Genomic DNA, 19,311 nt, shown 5'->3' with positions numbered 1-19,311 from the left:
GGCAGAGTTGCTACCCCTCTGAGCTTTTTATTTCCTCTATAAAAAGGAGACAATAATCATATTATATACCTCAGAAGACTATTGTGAAGAAAGCACTTTATAAAACTTCTACAAAGTAGACTGGGTGCTCTGCTATAATATTATCTAGCCCATGAAAACATGCTTCATTTTGCAGGGTAATTACTGTTCACATGCTACAAAGTCTCTGAGAGCAGGACACAGTAGTAAAACACCTAAAATATGGAACATCAAATGACAAAGAACATATTTTGTAAATATGTGTTCATCTGGAAGAAAAGGATGTAGAAAACGAAATGCAATAAATGGAAGTCACTGAGAACTCTGAAACTAAGAGTCAGCATCTTTGGAAAAGAAATTCTTTTGGTAACTTATCTGAGGAAATAAATGAATCACTGTTATTTCAAGCTCTATATGCTGAAAGCACCTCTTTTGAGAAGGGTGAGGTGAGTCCCTCCTCTTTGGAAAGCGGGAGACTATAACTAATAAAATGACATGCTGCAGGGAAGGAGCTCACCTGGAACAAGAGATAAGAGAGGAAGAAATAAAGCTGCCAGTGAGATGAGGGAAAGTATATTGGACTCCTCCAGGTTTGTAACTAAAGGCATTTGAGACAGTAATAAGGGAAGCATACATGCCCGGGGATAGTAACAAGAACTCCACCTTTTGTAACTGACTCAATATGTCATAAGTTTATTTTATAGGACTTTTCTTCTCTGGGAAAAGAAGTCCCCTGATGATTAGCTTTATGGGGGAAAAACACACCAAAGCTTTGCTGAATTTTCCTCTTGAAATGAAAGGGCTCAGCACGTTGTACATGGTTAGAGTGTAGGGCTTGGAATCAGAGACCCGAGTTCCAATTTGGACTTCATCGCTAGCTGTGTGAACACAGGACGGGCTACTTCCCCGGGAGGCCCCTTCTCATCTGCACAATTCGAGAATGACCCTGAAGGTCCCTTCCAAGCCTGCACCAGGCCGGATTCGCAGAGGGGGCAGTGGTGGGGGTGGGGTGGGGGCCTGTCCATGGGGGGCCAGGCAGCCGTGCTCCTGAGCCTTCCCTAGGCCAGTCCTCGGCTCCCTGAGTGTCATCGATCACTGATCGGGGCCGGGCTCTTCACCCCGCCCTAGGACAACGGGCCGATACGGACTCCTCGGGACTCCTACTTAGGGGCCCGGAAGGCGGAGAACCAAGGAGGGGGAGGGGCGAGCGAAGAACTAGGCTCCCCCGAATCTGACGGGGAGCTTCTTACAACGAAGGACTCCGCACAACGAAGGGGACAGCCGCCCGGGTTTTGGTTTGGGGAAAGCCGTAACGAGGAGGCTCTTAAAACAACGACGACCCAAGGCAGCCCGGCTCGGCCCCTCGGCTCCCCGGCCCCGGGAAAGGACCTGCCCACCCGGCCGGCCGCTCGGCGCCCGGGCCCCGCACTCACTTCGGCTTCACGGCATCGCGGTCCCCGCGGGGGCGACGGCGTTCAGGGACCGCCCCGCCGCCCGCACCAGCCCCGCCAAACCCGCAGGCTGCAGCTCCGAAACCCAAGGCTCCGACAGCGGCGGCCGTGGCGGCGGCGGCAGCTCCACCTCAGCCCCGTCGCGCCTCAGTGACGCACCGTGGCGCGTCCGCCCCGCCCCCATCCGGATCGTTGCTAGGTTACGAGAGAGGCACCGTGGCTCCTCCCCCTTCCTCTCCGCCCTCTCCAACCAGTTACTAAGTAACGAGAGAGGCACCGTGGCTCCTCCCCCTTCCTCTCCGCCCTCTCCGCCCTCTCCAACCAGTTACTAAGTATCGGGAGAGAGGTCGTGGCTCCTCCCCCTCCCTCTCCGCCCTCTCCAACCAGTTACTAAGTAACGAGAGAGGCACCGTGGCTCCTCCCCCTTCCTCTCCGCCCTCTCCGCCCTCTCCAACCAGTTACTAAGTATCGGGAGAGAGGTCGTGGCTCCTCCCCCTCCCTCTCCGCCCTCTCCAACCAGTTACTAAGTAACGAGAGAGGCACCGTGGCTCCTCCCCCTTCCTCTCCGCCCTCTCCAACCAGTTACTAAGTATCGGGAGAGAGGTCGTGGCTCCTCCCCCTCCCTCTGCGTTCGCATCCCGCGGAAGCCCTCTCAGCCCTCTTCGTTGAATAGGTAACAGGAAAAGGTGCCACCGCCCCCCTTCACGCCTCCTTTTCGTCAAGTCTGTCCTCCCCATCCGGTTCTCTGGGGACGCGAGAAAGCGCCCCTCCCTCCTCTCAAGTCTCAAAGGTTTCAGAACTGGAAGGAACATTATTTCGCGAGGCCTTATCAGAACATAGATTTTGAGATGGAAAGCACCTTACAGGTATCTAGTACAAACAACCTATTTTACAGATGAGGAAATTCAGTCTAAGAGAATCTAAGGGACTTGCCCACGGTCACAAAGGAAACCGAGAGGTAGACTTGGAACCCAGAACCTTGGTCCTCAAAAGCAGTACTCCACTGCAGCTCCTAGAAAGGAAGGCAATATCGGCCATGAACTTTTTATCTTTAGGTTGCTGGGGGGAAAAGAGAAAAAACCAAACATTTATTAAGAACCTATTATGTGGATCTGAAAAAAAAGTCTTTGTAATTTTTTTTAAGCCTACCAGTGCCATGCACTGTGTGTGCTCTTGGTTGGGTAACACAAATATATGAATGACAAGTCCTAACGTTCTACTGGGGGGGATATGCACTTGTATAAGTATATACGTAATTGTTGTTCAGTCATATCTCACTCTTTGTGCCCCTACTTTTGGTTTACATGGCAAAGATCTTGGAGTGGTTTAGCCATTTCCTTCTCCAGCTCACTTTACAAATAGGGAAACTGAGGCAAACAAGGTTAAGTGACTTGCCCAGAGTCACACAGCTAGTAGGTATCCGAGATTGAATTTGAACTCAGGTCTTCCTGACTCTGCCCTAGTGCACTATCCACTGCACTACCTAGTTACCCATATGTACATAATAGTCACATAAAAAATAAGAGAAATCACGAGTGGCAAGAGCAAGGGTGGGGAACCTTTGGCCTCGAGGCCACTTGTGGCTCCCTAGGCCCTCAAGTCTGGCCCTCTGACTGAATCCAAATAGTCTGAGGACCTAGAGGGTCACTTGTGGCTTTGAGGCTGAAGGTTCTCCACCCTTGGTCTACAGGATTGACCGATTGAATTGGAAAGACCTTGGTTCAAGTGTTGCCTCTGACTCCTCCTGGCTGTGTGACTCTGAGTAAGTCCTTTGACCTTCCAATCCCCTACACAACTCTTAAGACTAAGTTGCAGGATAGGTACTCATCCACATTGGTACAGGGAGTTTCTTCATCAGGTGTTCCCTATACCAAATGAAATCAGGTCTGGACCAAAAACCAAACCAATAGGGGACAGACATTCACTACCACTTGTTTCCCCAGTTGGAATAAAAGGTCCTTGAGGTCAGGGGCTGTCTCACTTATGTATTTGTATTACCAGTAAGTGCAGTACCAGGCACGTAACAATTTGTAAAATCAGCAGTTGTAGGATGCGATGCAATTGTCTACCTGAAGGCTATACTCACTATCTTACTACCACCCTCTCCTCATTATCTCTCTTTGATCTCAGGAGATTCAATCAGCCAAATGCTGTTATAATAATTGACTCATTTTTTAAGCCTAGGGACAGTATAATGGCCCCTCTGGGCCCCATGGTCCCCTTCTCTGCTGCTCAATTAAATTTATATATTGAATAAAAAGTTGGGAGCACAATTACAGTAACTCAGACCCCCAGTTTTGGAAAATTCCTAATATTTAGGCAGAATTTTGATGCTTTTCTCTAATTTTAAATTATATTTATCTCAAGTTAGCTCCATACCTCTTTATAGATGAGACAAAAATTCAGGTTAATGTAAATATTGGAAGAAATGAGAGAACTTTAGAATATCTGTTAGAGTCAGGCATTCTTAGGGAAAGTAGGGGAAAGAGCAGACCTTATCTTGGAACTTCCCTCAATCCTTGAATAAGTAGATACAACCTGTGACTTAAGTCTGAGTCTTCTGCTCTAAAATGCCTGTTAGGGCTGATGAACCTCCTCAGTCTCTCCTTTCTCTGCCTCACCTCAGTCTCTGCAGCTGCCAGTTCTTTCTGACTCAGTTTAAGCTCTGGAAGGGACTAGGGAGCTCTTGAGGTCTCCACCACTTCCTCTCAGTAGGTCTCTCTCAAATTGTGTTTCTCTTTAGGAGAAGCATGTGACTCAATTCAACTTTCCATCTCAAAGATCAAGATAGTCCTGAAGAGATTCTCTGGAGGGGAATGCTTATTCCTGTGACATCATTCAGTTCTCAGACTTCTATTACACACTCATTCATCAGGAAAGGCTTCACGTAGAAGGAAGCTACTGGACTGAGCTTTGAAAGAAACTAGGGATTGATTCTAAGAGGTGGAGATGAGGAGTGAGTGCATTCTAGGCATGAGGGGGTAGCCTGAGCAAGGACATGGAAATGGAAGATGGGGAATGCTGCGTGTGAAAAGGGGAAGGAGGACACAGTATGTCGTAGAGTGTGTGAAAGGAGTAAGCATATAATAAAGCTGGAAAATGTTGAGGCATTTTTGTTTCATTCCAAGCGTGAAAGAAACAGCACACCTCTGTGTAACATTAAAGGGAAGGAAGAGGAAGACTCCGCCAAGTATTAGAACACCTGATTCCTTCATAAATTGAGCCCATTCTCAGATAGATGATCAGAACTCAGACTGACACAACTAGGAATGGACACTGTGAAAAGACCAAAGGCTTCTGATCAAGATGATTGAATAGGAGGAAAGAAACTCAGCTCTGCTGCCATCCAGTCATTTCAGTTGTGTCCAACTCCTCATGACCCTTTTCTTGGCAGAGATACTAGAGTGGTTTGCCATTTTCTTCTCTAGCTCATTTTACAGATGAAGAAACTGAGGCAAAGAGAAGTGACTTGTCCAGAGTCACACAACTACTAAATGTCTGAAGCCAGATTTCAACTCAGGTCTTTCCTGACTCCAGTCCCAACATTCTGTCCACTGTGCCACCTGGCTGCCCCACAACTCAATTCTAACCCACCATTAAACAACCTGATTCATAAACAACTCACCCCTCAGAGAAGTGGTAAAAAAGATTCAGATCCCTTTAGGGACGAAAGTAAAAATTTTAGACTTTCAAGTGGAAGAAATCCCCTGACAGAGAAAGTTGAAAGGAAAAATAAAAGATTAAAGGCCTAAACTGACAGTTGAGACCCCGAGGGACTGAGGTGAAACTTGACAGTCTTGTAAGATTGAAACCAAAAACAAAAAAAACCTTCGCTAAGCAAATACCTCAGTATAAAGCAAAGGAATCCTCAACTCAGGCTGGCAGTTTGGTTTTTAAATCCTTAACAGCCTCAGCAGAAAGAAATCTCCCAATCAACTGAAGTAAAACTGATAAGACTTCAAATACTAAGGAAAAGTCTCTAGGTCTCTCATATCAAATGAGTGCATCCTAAGAATTTACTGAAGATTTAAGGAAAAATCCTTCTTTCTCTCTTCATCCAAAAGGAAAGCGTTTCAGCTAAGACTGACCACAGGAGAGGAAGTTGTCTGTTGCAAAGTAATAGACCTATAGAATGGCCACTTGGGTAAAAAAAAATGTTCCTTGGTTTGATTTGATCCCAAGAGGAAAGGAGACCCAGAATGGAACTCCTGAGGCTTCAGCAAAAATGAATTAGCAGACAAGCGAACCAAAGTTTTATAATGCCAGGGCTGACCAAGGAGCAGGCCAGAAGAGATGAACTCAAAAGTGCTTACAGTCACAACCTCAAGTAAAGTAAAAACTGCACAAAGGAACAATTAGAATTCTTGGAAGAAATAACGCCAGATGACCCCAAACTTATGGTGGCGACTGGAGCCGTGTTAGGACTTGGACTTTTTCGGCTCCCTGGAGCCTACGTGCAGCTGAGAGTGCCAGGTGGGAGCCTGCGGCAGCAGCATTGGAAGAAGGACATACCCCCAAGAGGACTTTTAGGACTTAGACCCTCTGCTTTGATCGAGGGGATTGTAACCTATGGTGACCTAGGGGTGGAGGATGTTGCATTCTCTGTTACCCCTGGAGGTGTAATGTGTTAAGGGAGGCTTATCACAGTCTGGGCATGAGGGTAACCAAGACGTTGGTCCAGAACCCCCTGACGTATAAGCAGTACTGTGGACAGTACTTCAGACAGTACCTGAAGTGAGGAGCTGACTGCTCACTCACCAGAGATTTTGACCCCCAAAGAACGTTTAAGTGGGGAATATGCTGTATCCTATACTGTGCTATGTTAACATACTGTGTACTCTGTCCTATACTGAATGCTGTTACACATTGAATGCAATGTTGTATACTTATTGTGTTTGTCTGAGGCCATGTAGCCACTCTGGTAATATGCTGTGTTTGTCTAGCTTGATGCCCAACACCATGTGGATGTTATGCTGTTGTTATATAGGTGACGCACAACATAATGTCTGTGTTGCTGTAGTCTGTATTGTTATTGTAGCATGAATATTGTTACAGTTTATATTGTGCCATGTTATTATGTTGTTATGAATTGTAATGTTATGCTTTAGTTTCTTGACTCGAGGACCTACAGAAGTGTTACCTGTGTTGATTGTAAGGGCCAAGATGTCACCTGTTTAGATTCAAAAGACAAGGATCCTGGAGGGGTGAAGTGTATGTAACGTGGATTTTAGGGTGTATATAGTGAATCTTTGGCATTATTTCTCAGAGTTCAGTTTCCGAGGATCCATAGCCATAACAGTCTCTGGTTCTCAACTACTAGATGTGAGTTCCCACAGATATGGTTCAAAACATTCTCACCACGTTTGCTCAGCATTATATAATGGTAAACAATATAAACACCCACTGGGACTGCACAGCGAGATACAGGGATGAGGTGATGTCAACTTGGGAGGCCATTGCCGGCAGTATGCCTTCTCTGTCTGTTGGCCTATAAAGCAGGTGGGCACTATGCAATGAATGAGGAACCTCTAGGGTTGAATGCACAAATGCTGTGTGTGCCTCCACTGAGGCTTGGGGGGAGTTTTAGGGTGGAGTGGACAAGCTGGAATGCTGTGCATACCTTGATTGGCCCCCATCAGGGCTTGGGGGAGAATCTGTGTTTGCCTCAACTAGCCCCCATTGAGGCTTGAGGGGATTCAGGGGAAGCACAAGTTGGGCCATTGAAACATAGGGGTAGTTGCCCCCCCCTTCTCACCAGCCCCAGTGAGAAGGGTGTTTAGGGAATGCTGTAGGAGTTTGTGTTCCCATTATCAGCAATTCTCTTCTGAGAAAACTAGACTAGAATAAAGTAAGATTGTTAACCCCTTCTTAGTGTCTTTCCTGTCCCACAAAATCAAAAGTGGATTTGGTGCTAACAGCTGTCCAGTGTGCTGTGTTTATCTGTCTTACAACTTCCTAAAAATCAGAATGGAAATTAATAACTCCAGGAGACAACAAGATTTCTTAATACAAAATGAAAAGAATGAGAAAGTGGAGAAAATGTAAATATCAAAAAACAATTGACTTGGAAAACAAATCAAGGAGTATATAAGAGTCATAGGATTACCTGAAATCTCTGATGAAAAGAAAAAGAACCTGGATATTGTATTTCTAAGAATTATTTAAGAAAATTGCCCAGACATTGACTACCTCGATACTCTTGGTCTTTCATTCCTCCAAGGAATTTTATTGTTTTTTTCTAGCTCTGTAAAGTGATTCTTTGAGAGTTTGATCGGTATGGCACTGAATAAGTAAATTCATTTAGATAGTATTATTTTTTGCTCTGCTTACTGAAATGGACATTATTTCCCCCCACTGGAGCCCGTGGGTTGAGATAATGTCTGTTGAGTTTCTAGGCAGGGTTGGGCCTAGTAGTCACTTTCTGTTAGTGGCTACACTTTCTGTTGTACCCCTTTGCCTAGCAGCTGCCTGGGCCCCCATCTCTGTTGTACCCCTTTGCCTAGCAGCTGCCTGGGCCCCCATCTCTGTTGTACCCCTTTGCCTAGCAGCTGCCTGGGCCCCCATCTCTGTTGTACCCCTTTGCCTAGCAGCTGCCTGGGCCCCCATCTCTGTTGTACCCCTTTGCCTAGCAGCTGCTTGGGCCCCCTTCTCTGTTGTGCCCCCTTGCCTAGTAGTACCTAGGAACCCCTGTCAAAACTGTTTGGTGAAAAATGTGTGCTATTGGAACCGCAAGGCAGTACCGGGAAATGCTAAGATGCTTAAAAGGCACACACACCTTTGTTCGGGGCTGCCTCTTCTGAGGACAGCCGCCGGCTAATAAAGACGCTCCCAAATTCTCAATTGACTCTTGCCTGTGCTTGTCTCGGTCCGTCCATTTCACTTGGAGGTCCCACTGAGACGGCCTCTGGCTCTGTGTGCACAGGCAAACCGTCTGCCCTGGAAGGCCGGACTGTGCTTTGACTTCAGGGGGTTGTCACCGGCATTGATGTTCCTCAACCCCGATCTCAAAGCACAGCCATGCGAACCGGGTTCCCAGTAGCAAAATTCCTCTGATCAGGCCATTTTGAGTGCCCTGTCTGTGTAGGTGAGTACTCCTGTGGAGTAAGTGGTGAGGCTGGACACAGGGGGAAATGCCCTTACTGGCCTCTGCGGGATGCCACATGAGGTCCTGATCTGACTCTCCTGTATTTTGGGTTTCTGAGAGTCCTGGACTGCTTGACTGACTCTGCACTCTGTATTTGTCTGGCTGTCCTGTATTTTTGGGTTTCCGAGAGTCTGGACTGCTTGACTTAGTCTGCATTCTGTTTCGTGTTTTTGTTTGAGTCTGGACTGTCTAACTGTGTCCATGCATTTTGTCAGTCTCTTGTTTTGTGTTTTTGTTTGACCCCTAGTTTGATCGGACTTTGTATCTTACTCTCCTTTCCCGGGCTCATGGGCCAAAGACATTCAGGTCCCGAGACCCCGTTGCAGTTCATGATAAAGTGTTTTAAACAATTCCAACAAGCTGCAGCTGGTTATGGGTACACAGTCTCCAAGGAGAAATTAACTTTACTCTGTCAACAAGAGTGGCCCACCTTCAGGGTGGATTGGCCACCCAAGGGGACTTTTGATAAATCCGTTGCAGGATGGATGTGGAGAATAGTGAATGGGGATCCGGGCCATCCAGATCAGATCCCATATATCAGCAACTGGATAGATTTGATTCCCCGCCCTAACCCTAAGTTCTCTCTAAAGCCTCCCCACACGGGGAAGAAGACCAAAAAAAAAAAAAAATGCAAAAAAAAAAAAGAAAAAAAAAAAGAAAAGACACCTCAGAGATAAAGCTTTGAAACTCTCAAGTGTAAAGGAGGAGACTAGGCGCCACTGGACTTTGTTCCAGAGTCTCCCTCACTTCCACTTGCAGTTTCACAACTTTTTCTTTCAAAAACATTTTTAAGGAGTGGACACAGATGCGAAATTTTCTTGAGTAAAAGTTAGAACCATCAAGATTTTTATTTTACTCTATAATCCAGAAATGGTGTTAGAGAAAGCAATTTGTAATCTGAATTTTGTTGAAACTAAAAGATGTTGGAAAAGTTGTGTAAAGTCAGTTATGTTATTTAGAAAACCAGGTATTTTCACCTTTGCCTGTTAAAAAAAGTTACAGCTAAAAAGCTGCTGTTTTAATGCTAAACCTAAAATTGTTAATGGATTACTATGTGTGGAAAGAAATGAATGGAGTAATAATTTATTTAGACTGGTTCTGCCCATTCAGAACAGTCCTCCTATATGTTTGGGGTTGGCAGGCATGGGATCCATGCCAATTCCTTTTATTTTGTAAAACTGCCAAGGCTCCTTTCGTGTGGACACGGTCATCACTCCTAAGAAAATTGTTTGGCTTGTATATTCATAAATAATGATGTGACTTGCTCAAAAGTTGTAACAAGTGGCTGCTAGGCCCAACCCTGCCTAGAAACTCAACAGGCATTATCTCAACCCAGGGGCTCCAGGGCGGGGGAAATAATGTCCATTTCACTTACCCATGAGCAACTAAAACTGAAGCATCAACTAAAAATTAATTGAAACAATTAGTCATTTTAGCAAACTTGCAGTTTGCTAAATGAACTCACAAGTTCATTTCATTACTTCTATGTAATACCAATAAAACCCAGCAAAAAGTGAATAAAAAAAAAGAAAAATTCCATTTAAAATGGCTATGGAATATAAAAAATTCTTGGGAGTCTACATTCCAAGTTATATACAACAACTGTTCAGGGCTATTGGGGGGCCCCTCCCGAGGTTTTCATTGCCTGTTGACCATACAAACAATTATTTGCAAAAATGGTGACCTAAATAATTGAAAAAACATTAATTGCTCAAGGGTACATCAAGCCAAAATTGTAAAAATGACAGTACTCCCTAAATTAATTTACTTATTCAATGTTATACCAATCGGACTACCAAAGGATCATTTTAAAGGACTGGAAAAAAAATAATGAAATTCACATGGAGGATTCTTGACCTTTTTTTGGTCAAGAATCTCAAGGCAGATAGTGAAATCGACACAATGATCTACCAGTGCCAGATCTCAAACTATTCTAGAAAGGAGTTAATATTAAAAACAAGTTGGCACCAGCTAAGAAACAGAGAGATCAATCAATGTTGCATACAACATATAGAAGTGTAACTGTCTATTTGATAAATGCAAAGATCCTAGCTACTGTAGTAAGAAGGAAGTAGTGACTGATGGGAAAACAGCAGCAATGTGAAAGAAATTAGATTTAGACTAATACTTTACACCTTATGCAAAAATAAGCTCCCAATGCATATACAATGTAGATAAAAAAAGTTCATACCATAAATAAATTAGAGAAATATGGGGAAAATACCTATCAGACTTATGGCTAGGAAAAAATTTCTTGACCAAACAAGAAATAGAGAGAATCATAGAAGATAAAATGGATAATTTTATTACCCAGAATTAAAAAGAGATGTACAAACAAATCTAAGATTAAAAAAATAATTAACTGGGGGAAAAATCTTTGCAGTAAATTTCTTTGATAAAGATCTTGTTTCCAAGATTAAAAAGAGCTATTCCCCAGTTGATAAATGGTCTAAGTATATGAACAGACAGTTTTCAAGGGAAGAAACCTAGGCTAGTTATAGCCATAGAAAAAAATGTTCCAAATTGCTATTAGTTAGATAAATGAAAATGATGCAATTCTGAGATTTTTCTCTTCACACTTATCTGAGTGGCAGTAAAGATAAAAAGACTGACAATGATAAATGTTGGATGAGCAGTGAGAAAACAGGCATACTGATGCATTGTTGGTAGACCTGTAACTAAGCCTAACAGCCCAAATGGAAAGTAGTTGGAATTATATGCAAAAAGTTAGTAAATTATTTGTACCCTTTGACATGGCTATTTCACTGGTAGGCCAATATAAAAAGAGATTTTAAAAAAGTTTTCTAAATAAAAAAAATATTTATACCTGCTTTTTTTTGGGGGTGTGAAAAAACTGGAAATTGAGAGGATGTTCAACAGTTGATGAGTGCCTGAATAAGTTATGGTGTGCTGTTGTGCTATAAGAAATGAGGATATAGGTGATTCAAAAACACATGGAAAGACTTCTATATGAATTGGTGTTGATGGGGTTCAGACTCTGAGAGCCTCCTTGAGCTCCCCTTGAATCTTCCCACCTAACCTGATCTTTTTTACTCAAATCTAATCTTCCCATTTGTTCCTGCAGTTTCAGGAAGCCCATGGGCTTTTCATTATCATTCTGCTCTGGTCTCTGTTGCACTACCCATCCTTGATCCCATCAAAACCCCATTTCACCAGGCTGCTGACCACTCCCATCTGTATTCACCCCAGGGTACTGGTCATTCCCATATTGCCCCCATCAAGATCTCTGGATTGCCCCACCTGCTTCCCACCCAAGCCCTCCACTGTCTGATTATATCTCCTGATTGCCTCCCACCCTGGAGGAGTCACCCTAGTCCCACTGAGGTCCTCCTTGGAAAGACCCTCCCTAAACCCCTCCTCCCATCGTCCTAAACTACCAGGCCACCTCCAGATCCCTCCTATAGTCTTTTCTGTATTTAAGTTCCACTCGCCTCCATGAAGGCAGCCAGATTCAATCCAGCTCATGCTCTTGTCTAGCTGAGATGGTATCTGGCCCACTTGTGAATACAAGCCTTACAAACGCTTAGGCTCCTTAAGAGCCAACCCAATTTGGTGAATCTTTAATAAACTTTGTTTTCTTTTACTTTAAGAAGACTTGAGTCGAATTCATTCGAGCACGAGCCGGACTTTCGGTACTTTGGGGTCCCCATCACCCCTCAACCTGGTCACCCATCACCTCTAAACCTCGTCAAAGTGAGCAAAGCCAGAAGGGCAATTTATACTATAACACTGATATTATAAAAACGAACCACTTTGAGGACTTGTATAAACTATTGGGGCAGCAAGATGGTACAGTGTCTAGATCATCAGACCTAGAGTTAGGAAGACAAACATCTCTCTGAGTTCAAATCTGGCCGCAGACACTTACCAGCTGTGTGACCCTGGACAAGACACTTCTCCTTGTTTGCTTCAGTTTCCTCATCTGTAAAATGATCTGGAGAAGGAAATGGCAAGCTACTCCAGTATCTCTGCCAGGAAAAACACAAAGTGGGTCATCAAAAGTTGGATGTGACTGAAAATGACTGAATAGCAACTACAATAAACTAACGAGGGATGAAATGAGCGGAACCAGGAGACAATTTCTATGATAACACCAGCAATATATAAACAAACAACTTTGAAAGCTCTATGATACAATTCTTGATGATGACTGAGGACTGATGATGAAGCATACTATATTACAGGCCAGTCATGGATTTCGGGTATGGGATAAGACGTCTGTATTTGTGGACAGTCATTGGGGAAACTTCTTTTGCCTGGCTATAGAGATTTGTTAGAAGAAATTTGCTTTTTTTTCTTTTTTTCTGTTCCCCACACCCCACCCCCAATAATGGGGTAGAAAATGGGAAGTAGGGAAAATAGATTTCTGTTAATTTTTGTAATGGGGGAGGGCATGCAGTTGTTAACTGTTTCACCTATTTTCAGATGAAGTAACTGTATAATTAGTTTTACTTAACTACCTTTCTTTGTTACAGGAGACCTCTCAGGAAGTCAGAGCAATCTGTAAATGTATTTAATGTAAAAACAAAACACCAACAGAACTAATTGTCTAAAAAAAAGAAAAGACCAGATGTTAGAGCCAAGCACTTAAGTGCTTATACCTGATAACCTCGCCTTCAGAATCACTAAGACCTTTTAGGAAAACAAAACAAAACAAAAACCCTTATCTATTACAGTATTCATTGGGATTGTTAGAAAATTTAAATTTGGTGATTGGCAGGCACTGTTGTGTAGTCAAGGAAAGTACAGATCGCTGGTATTGGGCAAAGGGAAAAGTAACGCATCCTGAGAAATCCAGCCCTAGAAACAAAAGTGTTCAGTAAAACTTTACAAATTACACTCCATACAGGATGGAAGCTGATTTGGAGAGGTGCCCTGGGAACAAACTGTAGCCTATTTACAGATAAGTAGCACCCAGAACACCTGCCAGCAGCTTTGAGGTCAGCAGTTCCTCCTTGTCTTTGTCAAAGATTTCCATCTCATTGACCAGATTTATTCATTTGTTTTTTTTTTTTTTTAACAGTTTATAGAATTAAGTGAAAATGAGAAATATTTCTCAAGCTTAAAGAAAACTTGACTTCTTATTCATCATATTTAGGAGTTTTCAGTTTTATCCTCCCCATTTCTAGCCTCCACCTTATGCTGCTGCCTCCTCTGATTGTTTAAGTTCCTCCCTGGAACTTTCCCATTTCAGGAATTTCCCAGCCTGGTTATCCTCACTTCTAACCTGGCTCAGTTCCCAACTCACCCCTCTTTTCCCCCTTGCATGGTACCCCTCCTTATTCTTTAAATCCTTTTATATATTGTCTTCTCCACATTAAAATGTTAACTTCTTGAGGGCAGGGACTGTCTTTTTTACATCAGTCAATATTTATTAATCACCTACTATGTTCCAAGATGCAGCGCTAAGTGTCAGACTGTATTTGCATCCCCATTGTTTAGCACATAGTAAGTACTTTATATAATCTATTGTCATCATACAGAAAAATATTAATTCAGGCACAACTTAACCTTATACATGGTCTACCTGCTAATTCTGTTTTAAACAAAGAAAAACATTTATCCAAGGCAATGGCAAAACAGAAATCAGAGAAAGTAGACATAAAAGAATGTATAGCAGATGATAACAGAGTGAAGGAGCTCTCCCATTGGGACCAAGGTAATGCATGTCAGCCAGGAGTCCCAGATCTCACCCAAGGGTAAACTCCTCAAAGTCTCTGCTTCCACAACATATTATAACTCCATTTCCTGTTCTGTACTATCCACATTCATGTCTTATAGGCCTGACCTTGATAACAGTTCCTTACCTTTCTAAACCTTGGTCTCCATATACTCATGAATGCAGCAATGCAACTCTGCCTGGGCTGACGGATCCTCACCTGAGAAATCAAGGCAGGGGGGGCAGAAATCTGCTTTCCTGAACTCTAAAATACATTCTCACTATATTCAGCAATCATAATCATTTGACTAGCTGTTTTTTCTTTGGAAGTTACATGGAGACAAATTTTGGCTTACCATGAGGCATTGAAGCAGTGTGGTGTGGTGGAAAGGGTGTGAGAGCTGGGGTCAGAGGACCTGATTCCATCTTGGCCATTTACTTATTTCACTCCTCTGGGCCTCAGTTTCTTTATCTGTAAACTCAGCAATTGGACTCAATGGCCTCTAAGGTTTTGTCCAACTCTTAACTAGATTATGTAATGTATGTGTGTGTGTATTTTATATACATATACACACATACATATATGTTAAGTGACTTGCCCAAGGTCATACAGCTAGTAAAAGTGTCTGAGGGAAGATTTGAACTCAGTTCCTCCTGACTCCAGAGCTAGTACACTATCCCCTGTGCCACCTAACTGCCCCTAAATATCTTTCTAACAATTAGAACTGTCCCATAATGGAATGGGAATTTGGAACATGAAGGGATTCTTCACTTTGTAAAAGGCCATTAGGGAGTATAGGGAGTAAAGTGTACTGGGCTTGGTCAGCAAGACCTAGGTTCGAATGGAGCCCCAGACATGACCGGGATGAGTCACAAACTTCTTGTGTCTTAGTTTCTCATCTAAACAATGGGGAGAAGAATTGTACTTAAATCAGATAATACATGGAAGTGCTTTTCCAACTCTAAATTGTTACCTAAATACTAGCTGTTATTATTTTTGCTGAACAATGACTAAACATCATCGATTTAGGACTCTATGATCCTGTCATGTGATGTATGACTCAAACAACTAGGTGACTCAGTGAATAGATTGTTGTCACTGCTATAAGGAAGATCTGAATTCAAATCCTGCCTTGTATTCTTACTGGCTGTGTGACCTGGGCAAATCACTAAACCTTTCTCAGTTTCAGTTTCCTCATCTGTAAAATGGGGGGTGATCACAGCACTCCCCCACAGGATTGTTGTGAAGGTCCAAAAGGCTCACACTTGTAAAATATTTTGCAGAATATAAAGCATCATACAAATGCTTATGAAAGCAGCCATGCTTCCACGGAGACTCATAAAGCTTATCCCACCAGATCAGGAGACCTTGACTGTGACTTTTGAAATTATATATATTTTCCAGAGAAAACGCATGAGATGCCTCCTTTTACAAGGTCACCAAACATCTGGGGCAGGACTGTGGGAATGCAGCTGATGACGGCTTTTGAGTGGCTCCCACGGATAGCGAACATTTCTCCCTTCCTGTATGGAAGTTTCTGTTCATGGCATCACGATCCTTCCTAGTCTCCCAAGATAGAACACTTCAGGTCAGCCTTGATGTTTCCCTCTGCTTCATACCCTGCAGCCCAGTGATCCTCCTTCCTTTGGAATGGGTCCTGGATTCACTCTTCATCATTTGGGCTGGACCTCAGATGTGGGTAGAATGTTAGCAGGCAAGATGAGGGTGGGGATGATGGTTGCTGAATTGTTTCGGTCATGCCTGATTCTTTGTTGACTGCATCTGGGATTTTCTTGGCAAAGATACTGGAATGGTTTGCCATGTCCTTCTCCAGCTTATTTTACAGATGACGAAACTAAGGCAAACAGGGTTAAGTGACTTGCCCAGGATCACACAGCTAATAAGTGTCTGGGGCCAGATTTGAACTCCAGAAGGTATGTTTTCCTGACTCCAGGCTCAGCACTCTTTCCACTGCACCACCTACCTGCCCTCAAGGGACAGGGGTTGGGGATGAGAGAGGATAAGGACGGGTAGTAGAAATAGAATTATAAAAGCATGGGTGATATTTTGGGGATAATGAATAACCCAGTTTTACTGGATTATAGAATATGGGAGGAGGAATAGTATGAAAAATTCTGGAAAAATAGCCAGGATGGCTCTGAATGTCAGACTAAGATTAGGAGTTTGGACTTTATTTGACAGGCAAAGGAGAGCCATTAAAGATTGTTGAGCTGTGGAGTGATGCAGTCACATCTGTCCACCAAGACAGCAATCTAGCAATGTGAGTAGGATGGGTAAAACTGGAAAGAACACTAGAAGTGGGGAGATTTATAAGGAGGCTACAACAATAGTCTGAGCTAAAGGGGATTAGAGTCTGAATAAGGGTGGTGGTCATGGGAATGAAGTAAGGAAGGTGGGAGCAGGGGGTGGACTCTTTTTTGGGGGGAATCTGATAAGTTGATCCAGCATAGAAGGGCTACAAGCAACATATAAAGGCAAGTTCAGGAAAGAAGAGCTAGGGAGAACACAGAGTTCTGGTGGCAGAGAGTCCAGAGGTGCACCAGCCAAATCAGTAGCGCAGGTGGCCACCATGATGGTAGTTATAGATAGGAGTGAAAGGGAATAGACCTGAGGCCCAGACAATAGAGGACCTTGGCCCTCCAGAGACCAATAGGAAGCTCAGTCTTAGATTGACCTAGCAAGATGATCAGTGACCTCAAGGGCAGGAGCCTATCCAAGAGAGAGGTGACTCAATGGAGGGGGTGACAAGAAGTACATACCTGAACCTACCTGAAAGGCATTGTTGGCTAACACCTATGCATGAGATTTATTTCCTTTGTCTATAGTTTGTAGCCAAAATTCTCTCCCAGTATAGTGGCATTTTCTGAAACTGCACCCTATTCAACAGCTTTTTCCCAGCCCTCATCCTTTCGGACCTCTCTGTAGCTTTTGAAACTGTTGGTCACTTTCACTTCCTGGATCTACTTTTCTTTCTGAGGTTTCATAATATGGCTCTCTCTTGATTGTACTCCTGCATAATTCCTTGATCTCCTTGGCTGAATCATAGATTTAGAGCTGGAAGGCATCTTAGAAGCCACTGAATCCAATCTCCTCATTTTACAGATGAGGAAACTGAGGTATAGAGGATAAATGACAAATGACTTACTCAAGGTTACCCAGCTAACAAATGTCTGAGGTGAGATTTGAACCCTATCCACTATAACATACTTTTCCATGTCCCAACCTCCAAATATGTGTCTATCCCTAAACTCTATTCTAAGCCCTCTTTCTCTTGGTGACCTCATCTACTTCCATTGATTCAATTATCATCACCACATAGATGACTTTTGAATGTATATATGCAGCCCTGATGGCTCTCCTGAGCTCCAGGGCCACATCACTGTCATTGACGTTTCCAACTGGATATCCCAGACAAATCTCAAACTCAGCAAATCCCAAACAGAACCCTTATCTTTCTCCCTAACCCCACTCCTCTTCCAAACTTCCCTATTTTTTTATCTTGACTTCTACATTTTGTATTGAACATCACGAGCATCCTAATTAATTGAATGGATAAAAAGTGGTTTGGCTCTGTGTCCGGTCTTGCAAATTATTACATGCAACAAACATACAGGCTGAAGGGGAGCAAGCGGGGCGGTTTTCTTAACTCAGCAGGCAGGATTATCTTCCACATATACATAGCCCTAGAGTTGTGAAACTTCTTATGAAAGTCTTTGGATAGTGAAATGTTTATCGTTAAAGAACAATTAGGTTTGTTCTCAGAGAACGGGAGAAAAGGGTAGAAGCCTCCAAGGGGAGAATTTAGATTCGATCCTAGAAAAGACTTTCCTCATAGTGAAAGCTCCCCAAGAGTAGCTGCCCGGGAAGGGATGGGCTTTCCCTCATGGGTGGCTTTGAGAGAAGGGTGGCTGGCCATTCGTTGGGTATCCTGTTGAGGGGATTCTTGTTCTGATAGAGGCTGGATCAGATGGACCCTGATATTCCCTATAATTCTGTGAAGCCACTGAGCCCTTCTGAACGTCAGTTCCCTCCACTGCATAGTGGGAATCGTACTAGTTGGACTTCCCTTCTCTGGTGGCGATTGTGAAGGAAACCCTTAGAGTAGATTCCTCTTGTTTCCATCACTCCCTCTTCATATTTCTCTGTCTTATTAATCTCTCTACTTCAGCCTCTTGTCTCTGCTTTTTCCATTTCCTCTTCTTCCCTGTTCCTCCTCTGTCAGTTTTTCTTTCTCCTTTAATGATTTATTTCCTTTCCTCTCTGCCTCTTCCTCTTCAGTTTTCCTCTCAAAGCTCCCTCCCTTCACAAAAAGCATCATATAGTTGTTGTATGTGTTATTATATTCATTAATATTAATACAGTTTATTTATTGACTAACATTTTGTGGTTCCTGTTCATAATTTAGAAAGATGAATTGACTTCACCTTTAGCCTTTTATGTCTTGCCCTCTCCCCAGAAAGACCTATGGAAATTTGCTTTTCATTTTCAGTTATTTCCTTGAGTCCGGGGTGGGAGGGAGTCCCTCTCCTATGATAAAGCCTGTTGCGTGTTCCCATTCCTTCCCTAAGACGTACACAGGATGAAAACAACCAGAAGAATAACTCACGTTTATGTAGCTGCTACTGTTGCAGGCACTACTGAACCTCACAACCACCTGGGGAAGGGGTGCTATTATTATCCTCATTTTACAGATGAGGAAACTGAGGCAAACGGAAGTTAAGTGACTTGCTTAGGGACACACAGCTAGTAAAGATCTGAGACTGGTGAAGACCTAGCAGTGGCAGTGCTCATGCCTGGCACTTTCCATAACATGACATGAAGAGGCATTAATCTCTCAGAAACTAAAGGCAGACATCCTTGACCACAGCAGCTCTGCCTGTCTGCACACAGACAGCTTTGGTGGCCCAAAGCTGGGTGTTCCCAATTGAGGTCACTTCGTGAAATGTACGTGTTCTCCTAGTTTCCGTGGGAAGACAGCTGAGAAGCCGCCAGCTTC

General features: G+C 43.4%; 1 protein-coding gene and 1 long non-coding RNA gene across 3 annotated transcripts in view; one reads left to right on the top strand and one right to left on the bottom strand.

The window, feature by feature from the left end:
• The window catches only part of RNF141 (ring finger protein 141), a 28,095-nt gene extending 26,426 nt beyond the window's left edge, over positions 1-1,669 (bottom strand). The window contains exon 1 of one of the 2 annotated variants that reach the window (XM_072619455.1): positions 1,452-1,669. The gene's annotated coding sequence lies outside the window, so the exon portion shown is untranslated. The remainder of the gene's footprint in view (positions 1-1,451) is intronic. The other variant, XM_072619454.1, reaches the window with a different exon arrangement.
• Positions 1,670-1,681: 12 nt separating this feature from the next.
• LOC140510677 (uncharacterized) lies at positions 1,682-12,223 on the top strand. The gene is made up of 2 exons (XR_011969332.1): positions 1,682-2,335; positions 4,213-12,223. It is a non-coding gene; the product is annotated as an uncharacterized lncRNA (long non-coding RNA).
• Positions 12,224-19,311: the final 7,088 nt, after the last annotated feature.

Source organism: Notamacropus eugenii, chromosome 6, assembly GCF_028372415.1.
Source record: "Notamacropus eugenii isolate mMacEug1 chromosome 6, mMacEug1.pri_v2, whole genome shotgun sequence".
NCBI lineage: Eukaryota > Metazoa > Chordata > Mammalia > Diprotodontia > Macropodidae > Notamacropus > Notamacropus eugenii.
This window is presented reverse-complemented; position numbering and strand designations above follow the sequence as displayed.